The 19904-nt window shown below is 38.2% G+C and overlaps 1 long non-coding RNA gene and 1 pseudogene across 2 annotated transcripts in view; one reads left to right on the top strand and one right to left on the bottom strand.

Annotated features, from left to right (window-relative positions):
• Positions 1–11783, top strand: part of LOC18442946 (uncharacterized) — a 42502-nt pseudogene extending 30719 nt beyond the window's left edge. The window contains exons 6-10 of the transcript XR_016053282.1: positions 5912–6214; positions 7250–7462; positions 9180–9563; positions 10588–10696; positions 11359–11783. The product of XR_016053282.1 is annotated as an uncharacterized LOC18442946 (transcript). The remainder of the gene's footprint in view (positions 1–5911; positions 6215–7249; positions 7463–9179; positions 9564–10587; positions 10697–11358) is intronic.
• Positions 11784–17494: 5711 nt separating this feature from the next.
• Positions 17495–19517, bottom strand: LOC148782259 (uncharacterized). The gene is made up of 2 exons (XR_016053203.1): positions 19056–19517; positions 17495–18598 (listed from the first exon to the last, which is right to left on the bottom strand). It is a non-coding gene; the product is annotated as an uncharacterized LOC148782259 (long non-coding RNA).
• Positions 19518–19904: the final 387 nt, after the last annotated feature.

Below are 19904 nucleotides of genomic sequence, written 5' to 3'. Positions count from 1 at the left end.
CGAACTTTGCTTAATAAAATTTCTGTATCTTTTTATTGTTGGGTCATGTTTTGAGAGAGACAAGGAGAGAGAAAATTTTAGGTCGGTACCCCTGGGCTTAAGGTAAATCTCTTTCTCTCTCTTATCTTCTTTCCTCTCTTTTTCTCTCTCTTCTTCTCTTTCTTCTCCTTCATCTGAGTTTTTTCTCAGAGGCCATGGACGGCAGTGGCAGTGCCGTGCATGCCTCTTTCTTTCTTTCCTTTCCTATGGTTTTGCAGGTCGTGCATGGCGATGGTAGTGCTATGCATGAGTTTCTTTCCCCCTATCTTTATTTGTCTCTATCTCTCAACGAAGTTCACAAATGGCGCTACTCATTGTTGCCCGCAGACGTATCCTCAACGTCCTGCGTAAGCGCAGACGGCAATGCCTAAGTTAGCAAGATTCATCTAATTTTCAAGTCACATGATCGTGGCTCAAAAACACGATCTATGGCTCGAAGTTGGTATCAAATCGATCGCCATGCCGAGCCCTACTAGAAAACAATCATTATTCGGACAAACGGGCACCAGAGCAACCTCAGATCATCAATGAAAGATCACGCATGTTCTAAGGCAGCAGCAGGGACTGTTTTAGAATTTTTTCAATTGTTAGAAAGGGGCAAATCAATTAAATCTTAATTTTCAATAATTGGGTTTAATATTGACAAATCCACCCCTGTTTGGGCAAAACTCTATATATATCACGTACTATCATTATACATGGACCGAACTTTGCTTAATTAAATTTCTGTATCTTTTTATTGTTGGGTCATGTTTTGAGAGAGACAAGGAGAGAGAAAATTTTAGGTCGGTACCCCTGGGCTTAAGGTAAATCTCTTTCTCTCTCTTATCTTCTTTCCTCTCTTTTTCTCTCTCTTCTTCTCTTTCTTCTCCTTCATCTGAGTTTTTTCTCAGAGGCCATGGACGGCAGTGGCAGTGCCGTGCATGCCTCTTTCTTTCTTTCCTTTCCTATGGTTTTGCAGGTCGTGCATGGCGATGGTAGTGCTATGCATGAGTTTCTTTCCCCCTATCTTTATTTGTCTCTATCTCTCAACGAAGTTCACAAATGGCGCTACTCATTGTTGTCCGCAGACGTATCCTCAACGTCCTGCGTAAGCGCAGACGGCAATGCCTAAGTTAGCAAGATTCATCTAATTTTCAAGTCACATGATCGTGGCTCAAAAACACGATCTATGGCTCGAAGTTGGTATCAAATCGATCGCCATGCCGAGCCCTACTAGAAAACAATCATCTTTCGGACAAACGGGCACCAGAGCAACCTCAGATCATCAATGAAAGATCACGCATGTTCTAAGGCAGCAGCAGGGACTGTTTTAGAATTTTTCCAATTGTTAGAAAGGGGCAAATCAATTAAATCTTAATTTTCAATAATTGGGTTTAATATTGACAAATCCACCCCTGTTTGGGCAAAACTCTATATATATCACGTACTATCATTATACGTGGACCGAACTTTGCTTAATAAAATTTCCGTATCTTTTTATTGTTGGGTCATGTTTTGAGAGAGACAAGGAGAGAGAAACTTTTAGGTCGGTACCCCTGGGCTTAAGGTAAATCTCTTTCTCTCTCTTATCTTCTTTCCTCTCTTTTTCTCTCTCTTCTTCTCTTTCTTCTCCTTCATCTGAGTTTTTTCTCAGAGGCCATGGACGGCAGTGGCAGTGCCGTGCATGCCTCTTTCTTTCTTTCCTTTCCTATGGTTTTGCAGGTCGTGCATGGCGATGGTAGTGCTATGCATGAGTTTCTTTCCCCCTATCTTTATTTGTCTCTATCTCTCAACGAAGTTCACAAATGGCGCTACTCATTGTTGTCCGCAGACGTATCCTCAACGTCCTGCGTAAGCGCAGACGGCAATGCCTAAGTTAGCAAGATTCATCTAATTTTCAAGTCACATGATCGTGGCTCAAAAACACGATCTATGGCTCGAAGTTGGTATCAAATCGATCGCCATGCCGAGCCCTACTAGAAAACAATCATCTTTCGGACAAACGGGCACCAGAGCAACCTCAGATCATCAATGAAAGATCACGCATGTTCTAAGGTAGCAGCAGGGACTGTTTTAGAATTTTTCCAATTGTTAGAAAGGGGCAAATCAATTAAATCTTAATTTTCAATAATTGGGTTTAATATTGACAAATCCACCCCTGTTTGGGCAAAACTCTATATATATCACGTACTATCATTATACATGGACCGAACTTTGCTTAATAAAATTTCCGTATCTTTTTATTGTTGGGTCATGTTTTGAGAGAGACAAGGAGAGAGAAACTTTTAGGTCAGTACCCCTGGGCTTAAGGTAAATCTCTTTCTCTCTCTTATCTTCTTTCCTCTCTTTTTCTCTCTCTTCTTCTCTTTCTTCTCCTTCATCTGAGTTTTTTCTCAGAGGCCATGGACGGCAGTGGCAGTGCCGTGCATGCCTCTTTCTTTCTTTCCTTTCCTATGGTTTTGCAGGTCGTGCATGGCGATGGTAGTGCTATGCATGAGTTTCTTTCCTCCTATCTTTATTTGTCTCTATCTCTCAACGAAGTTCACAAATGGCGCTACTCATTGTTGTCCGCAGACGTATCCTCAACGTCCTGCGTAAGCGCAGACGGCAATGCCTATTGCCGCCTGCAGGGGTCTCATCCTGTTGCACGCCTATCGCAAACGATGATGCCTATCGCCACCTGCAATGCGACAATACCTATCATCGTTCGCAGGCTTCTCTTGCGTCTCGCACGTATCGCAGACGATGATGCCTATCGCCGTCCACAAGCTTCTCTCGTACATCCTGTGCCTATCGCAGACGGTGATACGTATCGCCGTCCGCAAGCTTCTTTCATGCGTTCGGTGCCTATCACTGTCTGCAAGCTACTTTCATGAGCTCATTGCCTATCGCCATCCGCGGGCTTCTTTTGTGCGCTCAGTGCCTATCGCCGTCTGCACGCTTCTCTCCCATCCCTCTCCTATTGTCGTGCGCTTCACAAGAAGCTATCACAACCCGCAGAGGGATGTGCTACATTCTCGTGTTGCCAACGATGATGCCTAACGCTATCTGAAGTTCACTGCCTACCCCTTTCGCCGTGAGTAGCAGTGTCCAACACCATTTAGGGGCCGCGACATTGGTACTTGACGGCAGTGGGTGGCGATCTTAACATCATCGGGACCCTCCCTCTTCGTCATATCATGCCTTCTCTTCATTCTCTTTTCTCCTCATTCTTGCTTGACTAAAGGACATACTTAGTCTAGCACTGTCATAGCGGTCTGGCTGTCGAGTTGTATTGCCGTCGTGCTGGTCCTGTGTACTATGCCCATTGGTTTGAGTTACCGTGCTCGTCTTGCTACCACTCCAACTTGGTCACTGTACTGATCCAGGTATCATGCTAGTCTCGTCCCCTTATCAAGTCATCTTCTCTTTTCTTTTTTTATTCGAACCTTCTTCTTCATCATCATAACTTCTCATCTTCTCTGCCATATGAATGTGCATTGCCCTAAGACAAGGGTGGGTCCTTCAGCCTACTAGTCTTGCAAGTTAACATGATAGTGTTGTGTAGAAAACAGGGAGGTTGCAGGTCAAGGGAGGCGATTCCTAACTAGCTGAAGCAGCTGGAAGGCTTTCTGTCATGATCTAAGAGAGCGCCAACGTGAGTCAGCCCAAGTAAATTACGGACCCAAGTGAGGTTAGTCCCCACCTCACGAGTAAATTCCTCTTTCACTAATTGGGCACCTGCCTTTGTTTTGTGAACAAGGTTCCCGAGAGAGCGATTTCAGGTCCTAAGTCTTCTGAATCCGAGACACGTATTACCCGATCACCTAGATCCGGATCACCTAGATGGCGAAATCGAAGTATCCGACCACATACCTCTTTTTGAAATAGAGGTTCCTACAATTAAAATTAAACTACCCATTTACCAGAATACTTTTCACAGCAATAACTACCTATTTATAAAAATACTACCAACTACTTATTAGTTCTACAACTTCCCATTACACAATATTACAAATAACACTCATTGCATCACTTCAAATAAAATAAAATAAAAGCTAACATAATTTCTAGAAAATACACTTTAACATTTTTAACATCCCCTTTTTCGTTTGCATATTCATTTACAAAACAATGTGGAATCAGTATTGGCTGACATGAGATACTCAGAGCCCCATGAAAGAAGGATTCTTGTTCAGTAATGGAGGGTGTGACTCTATGAAGGATGCTTCAACTGAAGTGGTTTCAGCGGTTCATCATAAAGATATAGGAATCCCCACCTGTAAAGAAGAAAGAATTTTTTTTTTTTGGAAAAATCGGAGAGAAAAAAACTCATTTAAGTCGCCAGAATAGAGAGAGAAACTACTGCACCCCATTCCCATTTCGATCTCTCTCTACACCTGGGACCCAAAAGACAACACTCTCCATTTCTTCCTTTCTTTCTCTTTTTATTTATTCCCTTAGTTCTGCATAGAAATTTATTGGTCGTCTTATTTCCTTTGAGATTGTTTTCTTTTTCTTGGGATTTGCTTTCTTTGGTTGAAATCAAATGGCAAGCAGACCAGATGATTATCTATTCAAAACGGTTTTGATTGGAGATTCAGGCGTTGGGAAGTCTAATCTTCTCTCTAGATTTACCAGAAATGAGTTTTGCCGCACTCTATTGAAGAGCTACTCACTTGCAAGGCACAACACACCAGCTAATAGGTCAGGGCCATTGAATTGCTCTAACCCAAACGTTGATATATCAGAGTTTACCAGAAATGAGTTTTGCCGCACTCTATTGAAGAGCTACTCACTTGCAAGGCACAACACACCGGCTAATAGGTCAGGGCCATTGAATTGCTCTAACCCAAACGTTGATATATCAGAGTGGAATGATTGTCATTTTGCCAAGCTCGACAATCAAATTGGAGCTCGAGAGAAGAGGAGGAGGAGAATGTTTCAGAGAGCATGAAGCATTTTGAGATGGGGGTTTAAGGAGCAGGTTATAAAAATTTCGGTAGAGAGAGAGAGGTGGAATTGAAGAAGGCTATAAAATTTCAGTAGAAAGAGAGGTAAAACTTTAAAACCTAAAAAATATAAAATGCATTGATTATTTGACTGCGATAAATACAAAGAAAAGTAGCATAGGGGTTTAGGATATAATACAAAAAGTATTGCGGGGTAGGTTATGTAGAAAGTTGAAATTGGTAGAGTATCTATAATTTTCCCTTTTATGTTATATATAAGATGTGTATCTCAAGGTTGACGTTTGTTTTGTTTGAAAGAAATCTCCAAAAGATTCAGTTCCACCACACTATAGTTTTCCTATGTTTGTCACATATAATGTTTCTAAACTCATGGAATTGATTATTTACCCACAGATTTGTGTCGGATCGCTAAATCGACGATTCAAATCGGATCTGAATTGGTGATCTAAAAAATATTTAAAAATAAATGAGACAAAATAAAATGGGATGGGAATTTCTAGGGCACCTCCGAAAACAGTAGACAAGCTTAAAAAAAGAAATAAAAAAAAAAATATTTAGGAGTTTTTATGGGACAACAGGTCTGAGACCCACACCATCCTTGACCCAGTTCGATCCCGACTAATTCCCATCCAAATCGACGATGCAGACCAGAAATTACCGGATTCCAAAACATTGGCTTCATGAAAAAGTTGTGCATGAAAAAGTTGTGCCCTAAGAAAGTCGTTCTCTTCCCTTGAAAAGCTCTTTCCCACGATGGAAAGTTCTCTTCAAGGACCAAACTTTGCCTAAACCAACCTGCGTTAAGAAATCAGTTCACCATGATCGCATCGCTCCTATATGTACCAATTCTTTTCATACACCCTCACAAACCACCTCATACACTAACGTTTCTACATATATTAGATATAGGAAAAGAGAGTGAGATCTTAAATTTGCAGACCCACAATTCGCTATCGAAAAATGGGTTCCAAATACGAGCACAAGCCCCACGCCGTGTGCGTCCCCGCCCCTGCAAAAGTGCACATAATCCCTATGATGCAGCTGGCCAAGCTCCTTCATGCCAGAGGCTTCCACATAACCTTTGTCAACAGCGAATACAATCACAAGAGGCTCCTCAAATCAAGAGGACCCGACCCATCGATGGGCGTCCATGGCTTTGTCTTCGAGTCCATCCCCGATGGCCTCCTGCCAATTGAAATCGAGGCTACGCAGAGTGTCCCTGATCTTTGCTACTACACCAGGTAAATTAAAATTGGGGAATATTTTCATGACTGTTTTTCTTTGGTAAATCGACAAAGGTTAATAACTTGAACATTGGTTAATGTCAAAAAATGAAAATTAAAAATTTAAAACCCCTTTTAAAGGAGACCCAAAATGAAGGTTTTGTAAGTCCCGCAAATCACGGTATTTTATTGAATTATGGAGAGAGAGAGAGAGAGGAGGGAGATGGGTTAAAGGGAAGTAGGAAGAGAGATTGGCTCCTCTGGTGTTAATGTTACCGAGAGTACAGAAAAATGACTAGGCCAAGTCACCCGGATCTTGGCCGACGAAAATTTCTCAGGCAAGTTAAACTCGCCTGAATCCAGCGAGGTAAAAAAAATAAAAACAAAGACATATTCAACAATTAAAGGGGATTCTTTTTTTTATTAAAAAAATAAGAGTTTCTTATTTTATTAAACAATTAGATACAATTAGAGGGAGTCTTAATGGGGTTCCGTTTTTATTAAAAAAATACGCAGTTCTTTTTTTTTATGAAACAATTAAATGTATTATGCACGTCCCTACAATTAGGAGTCGTCTTAATGGGGGGGGGGTTCCTTTTTTATTAAACAATTAGAGGGTTTTTCTTTTAATTGAAAAGTACGCAGTTCTTTGTTTTAATTAAACAATTAAAGAAGGTTCTTTTTCTTATTAAAAATTTATTCAGACACAAATTTGACGCCTCAATCACTTGAGAAGGTCCCAACCAATTTTTTTTAAGCATGACATGAACTCACCTGACTTACTCGAACACGAACAGGGCCTCAGTACTTTGGTCGAGTTGATTTTCTGAACACTGGTCAAGTATATCGAAAAAAGATTCAAGATTAAGCACAATACACAACACATTTTAGTGATTGGGATTTTGTTTTAGCACTAGTAATGTTGTATACATTTTTATGTTTTTCAATAAATTTATTCGGTCACAAAAATATAAATCAATATACTGATTTTTCGCTTTTTTAAGATAAACAATCACTATACTGATTAATTAAGAATTAATATGAATTCTACAGGTTTAGCTGCCTTGTTCCTTTTAGGGAGCTTGTGGCGAGACAGAAGATTTGCTCCCTGTGAGCTGCGTGATTTCGGATGGGATCATGAATTTTACACGGACAGTAACCGACGAGCTAGGGATCCCGAGGGTTGTGTTACGACGAGTGCCTGTGGATTATGGGCTTACCTTCAGTACCCTGAGCTCATAGAGAGAGGGTACAAGCCTTTAAAAGGTGAGGGAACATACATGATATATGATCATAAGAAACCATCGTTTATGTTTTGGCTTCCATGAGCTGATACGTGATTTGCATTGGAAGCTCTTGTTTAGTTTTCTTTTAACTTGTGGCTTTTCGTTGGTGTTTGTTTTTGTGGAACTATTAGTGAGAGAGAGAGGCCCCTGTTTTCAAAACTAGCTGGGCCATCCTGGACCTGGCGAACCGGCCACTAACAGTGGCCGGTTTTGGCCAATTATCACCCTAACTTAACAAAAAAAATTCAGAGATTTAAAAATTAAAAAAAAAAAAAAGAAATTTGTGTGCAATAGTTTTAAATGTTTTATGTTGTTTTCTGGGAAGTTTTTTTTACTACTAGTACTTATTTTCACATTTTTCCATCTTTCTTGGATTATTTCTAAAATACTCCAGGTACAAGTTAATTTTTCAAAATCCACTTTTTCACTACTTTTTTAATCACACTTGGTTGTATTTTATTTATTATACTTTAAACATGCTTTTTATATTTTTGAGATTTTTTAAAGATTTTTCTTATGTTTTTTTTTATAGTAATTTACTTATAGCCCTAAAAAATAGGAAAAATACAAAATACTCCGCTTATAGCCCAAAATTACAAAGAAGGTCGATCAACGTGTGACTTTTTATTTTTCCCAAAATTTCTCGTCGGTCCGAGGAAGGCATCCTCAGATCGAATTAGAATATTATTATTTTTCTAGTTTTTTTTCTTTAGTAGAGCACTATCCCAAGTTTTAGGGTCGTGCCCAAGTGGTCCAAGTTTAGAATGCTCGGACCCATAGTATTATTTCTTTAGAAAAAAACAACGGTCGGAAGATGCCAATCTCGGAGCACCTCCTGGTGTGACGTGAATAACATAAACCGAGGTTGGCATCCTTAGACAGCTTGGAGCTTCATTTGCAGTTCGAGGTTGGCATCCTCGGACCGTTTAGAACTTCATTTGCAGTCCGAGGTTGGCATCCTCGGATTGCCTTGTCAACTACATATCGGGTTTGAGAATGCCATCCTAGGATGGCCTTATATTCTTTGATACGTGGAATTCCAAGCGGTCCGACGATGCCAACCTTGGACTGCCTTGGCACTACCCCTAAAACTTAGGGCACTGGCCTACTAAAAAAAAAACTAAAAAAACGAATTAAATTCGATCTGAGGATGCCATCTTCAGACCAAGGGGCAATATTGGAAAAACATATTGCGAGTTTACCGATCTTCTTTGTAATTTCGAGCTATAAATGGAGCATTTTGTATTTTTCCTATTTATTTAGGTTCGATACATAAATTACTCTTTTTTTTAACCCTTTTGATGTGGACGGGACCCGCCCGGTTAGGGTCATTACTCAAAGTAGTGTTGGGTACCCAGACCCAGCCCATGGCCGGGTTCCATTCTCTGTTCCTGTTTGCTAACACTGGTACGGTAGAGAGAGAGACAGAGGATATTGAAATGATACAATGTGATATTGCTTTCATTTCTATCGTAGGTGGGGGATACTTTTTCCACATAACAACCCAAAAAATGGTAGTCTAAGGACTATGAGGTCTTGAGTTTTACTGCTATAATAGGTAGGGGACCCTTTCCCTTTCCCCAGTGAACTACTAAAAAAGGGGTAATGCAGGTACTAGTAAATTGGGTGAAAATAAACAGATCCTATTTATAGCACATGGTTCGTCCTAAATTTCTCCTTGGCTTTCACTTATCCAGACGCTAGCCAACTAAGCAATGGCTACCTAGAGACGCCCCTCAATTGGATCCAATCAATGCCGCCAATACGCCTACGAGACATGCTGAGCTTCCTCCGAACCACCGATATGGGCGACATTATGCTCAATTTTGCCCCTTATCTCCACCGCAGTCATCCTCAACACTTCTGACTCCCTCGAAGAATCTGTGCTTGATGCTATGCGTGCCAAGGCCCCTGCCTTGTACACAGTTGGACCAATACACATGCTATGCCAGCAAGCCATCACCGAACCCAACTTGAGCTCCATAGGCTCCAGCCTATGGAGCCCTGACACTAGCATGCTGGATTGGCTCGACAACAGACCCGCATGATCTGTGGTGTATGTGAACTTCGGCAGCATCACTGTAATTTTGGATATTAAGCACCTTGGAACATAATTAGGGAATATTTTTGAAGAATTGCATAACTTGTCTTGGTGTTTAAGAAAATCGTGATCCTAATATTTAAGTTCTGGAGCAATTATTGCTTTATTCAAACAACTAGCTAATGTCTCTGAGGTCTGGAAATGACGGGGAGTGTTATGTAGTCAGGGAGTAGTTCACTTGAGTAAACAAGGTAAAATATTCAGGACAACTTTCACAACCAGTGTTTAACTCACCATGACACTTGGATTCTGAGATTGTATGAGGTGACTAACTTGACCGAATCTGAGTGGATTCATCTTTGAACGAGGCAATTAACTTGGCCGGGTTGACTGGATTCGTTCAGTATTGCATGTATGCCAAGCGGAGTGGATAGGCCAGAGTGGACGAAATGAGTAATATCACCTATCCATTGTAAGCATATGAAAGCTCATGTCACATATGGTACAAAAACATTGTGGTGTGGGAATCTTCATGTACCTTCGTGAATCAATTAGCTAGGGACAATGATTTAAAACCTTTCGAGTCCTGAGTTATTCAGACTCACTATTTTTCAACCCGAGTACCTTGGGGCAATTCGTGCCGCTTCAAAAAATACATAAATAAATATATAAAAATATCTATAAAAAAATAGAGCGATTTATGTACAGATCTAAAATTTTAGGTAAAATACAAAATTCTCCACCTATTTGTGAAAATTACAAAAAAAGTTAGTCAATCCTTTTTTTTTATTTTTTCAAAACTACACCTTGGTCAAACCGCACTGCCCTACTAATGAAAAAAATAAAAAAAACTAAAAACAAATCATATTTCATGTTGACATAGGGGCAATTTTGGATAAAAAAACAAGTGGGTTAGGCGCAGTTTTTTTTGCTAGCAGGGAAGTTTTTACATATATGTAAAGTTTGTCGTATTGTACCTAATTTAGGGTCCGAGGACCAATGTATAAAAGTATAATTTTGTTTGCTATGATTTTTGAGTTACTAACACCGTCCGTTGATAACAGGTGTTGGCAAACTCAGCCAGTCCTACTCGGAACCAGCTGGTTAAACGAAAACTGAGCACTGGGCCAATCTGGTTTTGGCCAGTTGTGGTAGTCTGGCTGGGCGTTTTATGTGTTTAATAAAAATTCAAAATAAAATATATGAAATGTCAAAAAATAAGGGATTTGTTTGAAATGTATTTTTTTAATATTTTTTATCCTTTCGGTAAAGGTTTAAAATACTTATTTTCATATTTTCCCATTTGATTTGGAAACTTTTGGAAATATCTTTGGCACAAATTGATTTTTTGAAATCCATTTTTTACTCTACTTTTTAACTTCATTTGGATATGCTTTGTTTAATAATATTTATATGTATATTTTTTATATTTTTTTAATTTATTCTATATTATTTTATTTATTTTTAATATTTTTGGACCCGCTGGGACTTGCTCGGTTAGACCGGTTGAACTGGCCGGCATACTAGTTACTCAGATCTGGCCCTTAGCCGGTTGTTTAGGCCGGTTCGAATTTTGGAACAATGTAAGACATGAGAATGTCTTTGGGGACAATATAGTATGCCATATTTACGAGTGTCTTGCAATAGAAACCCTCTAGACTTTATATTCATGTTGCTGTTATTAATAAATTTTATTTTGCTGTTGCAGTAACTCTAATATTAGTGTCATAAATAATCAATTTGACACTCTTAAACTTTGTTCATCCATACTTCATTTTATAGTAAATAATTCATCCCTAATTTCCATTGCCCAATTCATGATTTATTTTCAACAGATAGTAACCCCACAGCAGCTCGAGGAATTTGCATGGAGGCTTGCCAACAGTGGGCTCCCGACCTAGTTTGTGGCGAGGGCACCATGATCCCCGAAGCGTTAATCAAGGATACCAAGGAGAGGAGCCTTTTGGCAAGCTGGTGCGAGCAAGAGCGAGTTCTCCAGCACCCAACGGTGGGTGGGTTCCTAACGCACAAATGCTGGAACTCGACTATCGAGAGCCTGAGCAGCGGGGTCCCGATGATATGTTGGCCATTCTTCACAGAGCAGCAGACAAACTGTTTCTTTGCTTGCACGGAATGGGGATGGAGATAGATAACAATGTGAAGAGAGAGAAAGCCATGAAGTGGAAGCACAGGTGAGGGAGTTGATGAAGCGAGAAAAGGGAAAGAAGTGAGAGAGAAAGCCATGAAGAGGAAGGAGGAATGTAAGAAGGCAATCCAATGTGGAGGCTCTTCTCTTACTAATTTCGATGCCCTAGTAAACGATGTACCGCTATTGAAGGGGTCACAGGTTTAGTGCTTTTGTTTTTTTTGGGACAATCCCTATTATATTTTAGAACGGCAATTATATCAACCATTTGCAGTACTCATTCATTTATGTAATTTAAAATTTTGTTCAAAATATCTAAATTCCCTTGTTTTGAGATTGTAAACTAGTTATAACATTTTGCTATCTTGACCCACTTGTATCGCTTGAGCAAAATGAACTTATTACCCCCTCCTTAGGTTTCAAACCCGTAAGGATTTATTTATTTATTTTTATTTTTTTTGTTTGTGTGGTAATTTAGTGGGGATCATCGGCCCCTACCTGTTTTTAAATTAGGTAGTGTGAATAAAAGCCAAAATGTGCAACTGAGATATGAGGTGTGCTGCCACCACGACTTCAACCCTTTTCCTGTAACAAGTGGTTTTCTTTAAAATAAAATTATTTTCCAAATATGGAACCTAGAACAACTATGAGCATTTTTATGACCTGCCCACGTGAGTCACCCAAGCCAAAAGGTGTAGAATACCCAGCTTTTTTTTTTTTTTTGGATTCCAAACCTAGAACAAGACCCTTAATTAAAATAAACATCTTATGAGTTTGGATGCCGGAACAAGCAAGAATATTAAAATTAGTTGACTCACTTAAATTGAGGTTCAATTAGAGAAAAGTCATTACTTGTTCTTTGTTACATCTTGGATTAGGGGAAATTTTGACTTCTTTTAAGGAAGGTTGTCGAGGAGGTACATAAGTCAAATTAATCTTTGAAACACTAAAAAGATGTTAAAGGTCATTTCGACACCTTTATTATTTTTTAAGATGGTTTAATCATTTTATTGATATTTTTCACAAAATATTCAAATTGTCCTTGTGTAACTCTCTTAAGAGTGTATAATGCCCTTTTGTAATGCTAAAGACATGGAAGTGGCTTCTGGTGTCTGCTATAAAGATTGGAAATATGCTATCAATTGAAAAGTCCACAAGAGGTGAAAATTTAACACGCTCTTAAATAACAACGGCGTATACAAGGTAATTAACATTAATAATGAATTTTCGAAATTGGATATTCGGGTCAGGTTCCGTGATTCCTGGTGTCTGAATTGGCATTTTTTATTTTATTTTATTGGTTGTGGGAACTTCTTGTACTTTTTATGGTATATTTTTTTCAGTTGAGAGAGAAAACGACAAGAAAAAATAGTACGACTTCGCCCATGTTATGCACGTCTGTCTATTTCCTAATGCGTCTGTATCTTTTGTTTCTCGAAAGAAAATAAAATTAGACTATTGAAACTGAGTCTAAATCTTTTGTTTCTCAAAAGAAAATAAAATTAGGCTATTGAAGCCCCACTCTTCTCCACAATAATCCACATTTCCATGGGCCTCATTTGAAAATATTAAATAAAGGTGGTATATCGTGGTTATTGCTAGTGATGGAATTGATTCCTTATATGGAAAGTCTCATGTGCTACGTGGACAGTAGAAGGGTGCACAACAGCCATTCCAACTCTTCACATTGAAAACGGGAATGGGGTTGAGGTTGTGGTGGTAGCATCACTTGAGTTTCAATTATTGGTCTAGGTTTTCATTTCTACAAACGTATTTAAAGGACCACTAAATTATTTTTAAAAACAGAAAGGGCCAGTATTCCCCACTGATCTACCAAAAACAAAATTGTTCACATTGAATAAGGCTATATCCTATGGCTATAAAATTGTTTTAACTTTTATTTCTATTTTTATTCTTGTTTAAAGAGTCGTGTTTATCTAATGTATATTTTATGTGGCATACAAAAATATATAAAAAATATTTTGAACATTAAAAAAGTAACTAGAATAGCACTTAAAGTTAGATGATACTATTGAAAATGTGGCCTTTTAAGCCTTTTTATCTCGAAAATTTATTTTTCAATAATGGTACGAAAGCCATGTTGTCTCATATGGTTGACATGAGACAATGCCATATACTAAGATCCATTTTGGAGCTTTTATAGGATGCACTGTAGGGAAAACCCAATGTGACTAGAGGAAAAAACCAGTGATGTGTTTAGATTCTTTGTATGAATTGTTTTTTTATATTATAGATGTACAAAATTATTTAATTTCTAAATATATTTTATCAAATTGTAAGAATGCATGGATGACATCCTATTATGTGAGTCATTGGTGTACTAATGATAGGTTTAGCTCATTACATAGGATTAAAATTTTGATGATAACTTGTTAATCCTAATTGGTTATGTAGAGATAGTTGAAGATCTTCGTTGATTGGTGTAGTTAGTGTTTGGGGTTATCCAATTTGGTCAAGTATTGGGATTGGGTATTTGGTGTGGGGTTCTCTAATTTGGTTTTGGGTTCTCAAATTGATTACTGTCATTTCTATTATTTGTTCACCGTCACAAATCCATGTATTTTTTTTGTTACAAGTTGTTTTTCCTCTGTTTTATTGTTTGGTCCAAGCTTTCAATCGGGTATTATTATTTTTATATCTTGAGGGTTGTTTCGATACCCACATCAATCCTAGCCTTCTTATTTAGAGAGAAATTAAAGAGAGGCACTTTTGAATTAAACTCATTGAGCCAACCAAAAAAAAAGAAATGGAATACCAGCTGGTACTTCTCAAGTCAGTGTTTTGATTTTGGCTTTAGTCTTTTGATTGAAATTATGGGTGCTCCCACCATTTGCTTATGGCTTCTGAAAAAAGAGATGTATTGGCCATAAAACTTGATAGAAAAGACTATCCCGATTGGCACTTCCATTCAATTTTTTGTTGAAGAGAAAGGTTTGTGGTGGTATGTTGATGGAACTGAACCTGAACCTGCTATACCCAACACTAAAGATACCCAATAATGTAAGATCAACAACGCCAAAATTGTCTCATGGTTCCAAGGCTCTGTAGATCTGGACATTAGAAGTACAATGAGAGGCTTCCGCACTGCGAAATAAATGTGGGAATATTTGAAAAAGGTTTATCAACAATCAAATCTTCCCTTCCAAATTGTGTACGATATGTTTACCTACAGATAAGGGGAGAAAAACATCCAGGAATATAGCGCTGGTTTTATGAACTTGTGGACAAAATATGAATCTGTAAACTTGAAGGCTATCACCAGTGCTTGTTGCATTAAAAGCATAAAGGAGACAAATGATGACAGGAAGGTGATGTAGTTTTTTATGAAGTTGCGCCAAGAATATAAGATCATTTGAGCCAATAATTTAAATTGCAAAACATTAGCCAATATGGATGCCATTCTGAGTGAATTACTTCAAGAGGAGACGAGAATTACGACATAAGCAACCATTGAGGGAAAGAAGGATATAGAGTTTGTCTTTGTGGGTCAACGAGCTAGAGGAAAGCCATCACAAAAAGGGCCTATCTTCGCTACAATGTTATGAATATAAAGAGTATGATCATATAGCATCCTATTGCAAGAAGAAAGTTTTTTGTACTTATTACAAACATCCTGGGCATATTATCGTAGAGTGTCGAGATACGAAGCAACTAGGAATTAGATACAAGGAAACCTTTTTAGAGAGTATACCAAGCTGCTAATGATGCATCAAAGGGATTAATGGTTGAGACCCCTCCATCAAGTACTATTCATGACCCAAATATGACAGTGTCCTAGACATCATCTATATACGATGATATTCGACAGTTGGTATAAAACTCATTATCTACGACTATCTCTTCTGCTTAATCTATTATGGGTTTGTCTGGTATGAACTCTCACCTATCCCCAAGTGTGAATCCCCTTTGGTTTATTGACTCGGGTAACTCTAACCATATGACTGGAGTGCATACAAGTCCAGCATGTACTAAACCATATCAAGGTAATAGTCGGATTCTCACTACTAATGGGGAGACACTGAATATTACTAGTACTGATAATCTATCACTCTCTGTCTCCCCACGTACACATTTTCATTTGCGTTATGTTCTCTTAGTTATTAAATTAACTACTAATCTAATCTCTGTGGGCCGACTTGTCGATGATGGTTGGAATATTTAATTTTCTCGTGATGGTTGTATAATACAAGACCTACGTACTGGGACAGTGAAAGGGAAAGGGCTTAGAATTGGTCGTTTGTTTTTCTTGAAGTTGGAGAAATTAAACCGTTATGCTTCTTTCTTTTCTCCATCGGAGACTTGGTCATGCGAATGCAAATAAATTAGATTCTTCATTTTGTTCTGGTTCATTGCTCAATAAAGCACTTGTTTTAAATTCTATCAATAAATTTGGTATTAGTTGCTCTTTGAATAAAAACACCAGTTTTCTTTTTCCAACTAGAGTAAATAAATCAACTGCAAATTTCTATCTTATTCATAGTGATGTACGGGGTCCTGTTCCAATTTTATCCAAAATGAGATATATATATTTTGTTTTGTTCATTGATGGTCGTACATGATATACTTGGATATGAAAGAAAGACTAATGTGATCTTTCCATGGAATATAAATTTTTATTTTCTTCCTTTCACCCCTTTTTTTTCTTTTTCTTTTGACAAAGATCATAACAAATAGTCTTATTACAATAACTCATGCTTCACATAAAAAAAACAAATCCAAGATCTTAAAAACCTTGATGCCACTTCTTATGCTTGAGAATAAAAAGATTAAATTATGAAAAATGAAATGGAGAGTGCCGAAGATTATCTCAACTGGGATTATTACACTCTACACCGAGTCACCACCATCCGATGGTGCGGATCAACGGTCTAGCTTCAATCTTGAACCGAAAAAGTAAATTTTGGCCAAACTATTACAAATAACCCTTTTGTAATTCATCAAGCTTAGATCTTAACCCAAAAAATATTTTGGCATACTTCCCAACCCTTAGCATATAAGATGAGAGAAAGTGGAGAGCTAGGGCGTACCCCCTCTATGGCTAGGGGAGAGAAGATCTAGAGAGAAGGAGAGGAGAGAGAGTGGGGTCTGCCCCTTAAAGAAAGGAAAGAGAGAGAGTTGTAAGAGAGAGAAATATGAAATTAGGTATAAGAGATAAGGTGTAGATATTTTTTAGTAGAGATAATCAATTTTTATAGGCTTTGAACAATGTTAGGGTTTCTCATAGTTTACCTCTTAAGTGATATTAAACATGGACCGTCGATCAAGGGTGATTTGTGGGGTGATAGATCTGAGCCATTCATTCTATAGATTTATGGAATGTGCATTTTATCCCTTTTTTTTAAACCATTTTCCTATCAATAGAAATTAAATAAATTAAATCTAGTCAAAATATTGTGCATAAATAAAATAGCACAAGTCTACTCAATCTTTCCACAAAAATCTTTCAAATATATATCAAGTTAATATTTAGTCAATATCTTCCAACCATATGGCCACAAGCCATATCACAAAAAAATATAAAAGAGAATAAAGGGTGGGGCGTGCCACCCAAGGGAGGGGAGGCACTTATGGGACCCACCTTCTAGAAATATGGTGGGCCCATGTACATAATAGATCCCTATGATATTTTTATATATTTCAAATTAAAAAAAAAATTTAAAATATTATTTGAATATTTAAACTATTGTAAAACTAATATCTTTAATTTTATAACTCCAAAAATTATAAATAAAATATTCAGGGGTTAATAAAAATTCAAATAAAAATTCTAAAATAATTTTTATCATAAAACAAACACAATTAAATTAATTTGGAAAAAAAATTCATATGGTTTAGGAATTGAATCAACAATCATGGGGCACTCCACCTTCAACTGTGGATTACATATCATACTTTCTTTATCATACCGACTCAGTGTTTCCCATGACCTACAGTCCAAGCAGGGGCTGATTAGCGAGTCACTAAAGTCTGGCTAATGAGCCAAGGGGTGGCAATCTCATTCTATGGATTACAGATCCTCCCCTAGAGAAGAGTCTAGGTCATCTAGACTTAATGCGACCACAGCTCTATGACGCATAGGGGTATCTCTAGCACATACATACGCTTCACCCTGAAGGTAACTTACTTGCTTTCTTGAACGATCTATCCATATGCATGCCTTGTGATGGCACATGGAAGAGATTTGGCCCTTGCCTCTGTAGGCCACTATCACATACAAGGGTCACACAGTTCCTCAGCTCACTCATCCAGGCATATGCGTCGACCTCATCAAGGGATTTCCCATTAGAACCCTTCTTGGTTTGCTCTCTATGCACAAGTAAAATGGGTTTTTTCCAATCGATTGGCCTAGATCGTCAAGCACAGTTCGATATATGCAAATATCATTTGCATAGTATGATTCACGAGGGACCAACTCCCACTGAGTTCATATTCCACTATATCATTTCATTTTACAAGCACTCATAAGATCTTTAAATGTCACATAAACCTATAAAGATATACTTTATGTGCCATCAAATCCACCGCAGTCATCCTCAACACCTTTGACTCCTTTGAAGAACCTGTGCTCGACGCTATGCATGCTAAGGTCCCTGTCTTGTACACAGTTGGACACATGCTATGCCAGCATGCCATCACCGACTCCAAATTGGGCTCCATAGGCTCCAGCCTATGGAGCATTGATACTAGCATGCTCGATTGGGTCGATGACAGACCTGCAGGATTTGTGGTATATGTGAACTTCGGCGGCATCATGGTAATCTTGGATATTAAGCACCTTGGAACATAATTAGGGAATATTTTTGAAGACTTCCATAGCTAATCTTCATGCTTAATAAAATCGTGATCTTCTATTTAAGTTCTAGAGCAATTATTGCCTTATTGAAGCAACCATCTAATGTCTCTGAGGTCTGGAAATGACGGGAAGTATTATAGAGTTAGGGATTAGTTCACTCGAGTAAAGAAGGTAAAATATTTTAGACAAATTTCACAGCCAATGTTTTCTAACTCACCATGACACTTGTGTACCATGATATCTTGGACCCTGGATATGCACATCTGTTAAACAGCCTGTACAAAGGCTCTACCACAACGTTTTGTAGCCCTATAAAATAGGGTGTGATATGTGCGTTCTAAAAGAGGTTGGGCGGGTTTTGTAACCCAATTTGGGATTCTATAATACAGTTCATAGGGCATTTGTAATTCATCGATCATAGGGCCTTAAGGCCCATTAATAGAGTTTCTAACATGGTATTAAAGCAAGGTTTTGGTTCATTGATCTTGTTCGGTTGAAAAAAATTTATTTTTAGAGAAAAAATATGTCGCTCAGTTTTTTATTGTCTCGTCAGGTGTCAGGCAGGTTCTAACCTTTTTTCTCGTAAGTCTAGAGAGAGAGTTGGTTGCTGCCTTGTTAAGATCTCCATTTAAGAGAGAGAGAGAGAATTGGTTGCTCCTCTCCTTGATTCATCATTGCTTTAGTTGGATGTGATATTTCCCTCTTGGCTTGCCCCAATATGTCAGCTGGATCTGAAACTCCGCTATTTGTTGATCTGAAGCTTCTACCATTTGCCCTTGAGGAAAGCAGCACCACCAGTTGATCATCTCCACCATCAGTGCATCCTATGCCTCCCGTTTGATGGTCAATTTTTTGATACTTGTTCCTGTTTGATCCTATCTATTTCGAAAGCTTGTTGATTTAGTTATACGGTTTGCTCTATTCCATTCCAAGTGGCTTCCAGGTGGCCTATTGATTTGCAATTATGCGGGTTTGCTCTATTCTAGGTGTGGGTTTCTAAGGATAGCTGATTTGGTGTTGCTCAAGCTTTTTCTGTTTTTTGTTTTGCTTCAAAGGCTATTTTATATTGTCCAAACACAAATTTCTCTCTTAAAAGCATCTTGAGATCGAGGGGAAGCGTGGAAATATAAACAACTAATTGTATACATAGCATGATATCCGCATAGATTCTTTGACTATGGATATGCATATCTGGTGAACAACATGATATCCGGATGATATCTTTGACTGTGGATAAGCACATCTGTTAAACAGCCTATACACAGGCGGTACCACAACGTTTTGTAGCCCTATAAAATAGGATGTGATATTTGCGTGCTGGAAGAGATTGAGTGGGTTGTGTAACACAATTTGGGGTTCTATAATGTTTTTGTAATTCATCGATCATGGGGGATTAAGGCCCTTTAATAGTGTTTCTGACG

The sequence above is a fragment of the Amborella trichopoda genome, chromosome 4 (assembly GCF_054954075.1).
Source record: "Amborella trichopoda isolate Santa Cruz 75 chromosome 4, AtrichopodaSantaCruz75HAP2 v2.0, whole genome shotgun sequence".
NCBI classification, from domain to species: Eukaryota; Viridiplantae; Streptophyta; class Magnoliopsida; order Amborellales; family Amborellaceae; genus Amborella; species Amborella trichopoda.
This window is presented reverse-complemented; position numbering and strand designations above follow the sequence as displayed.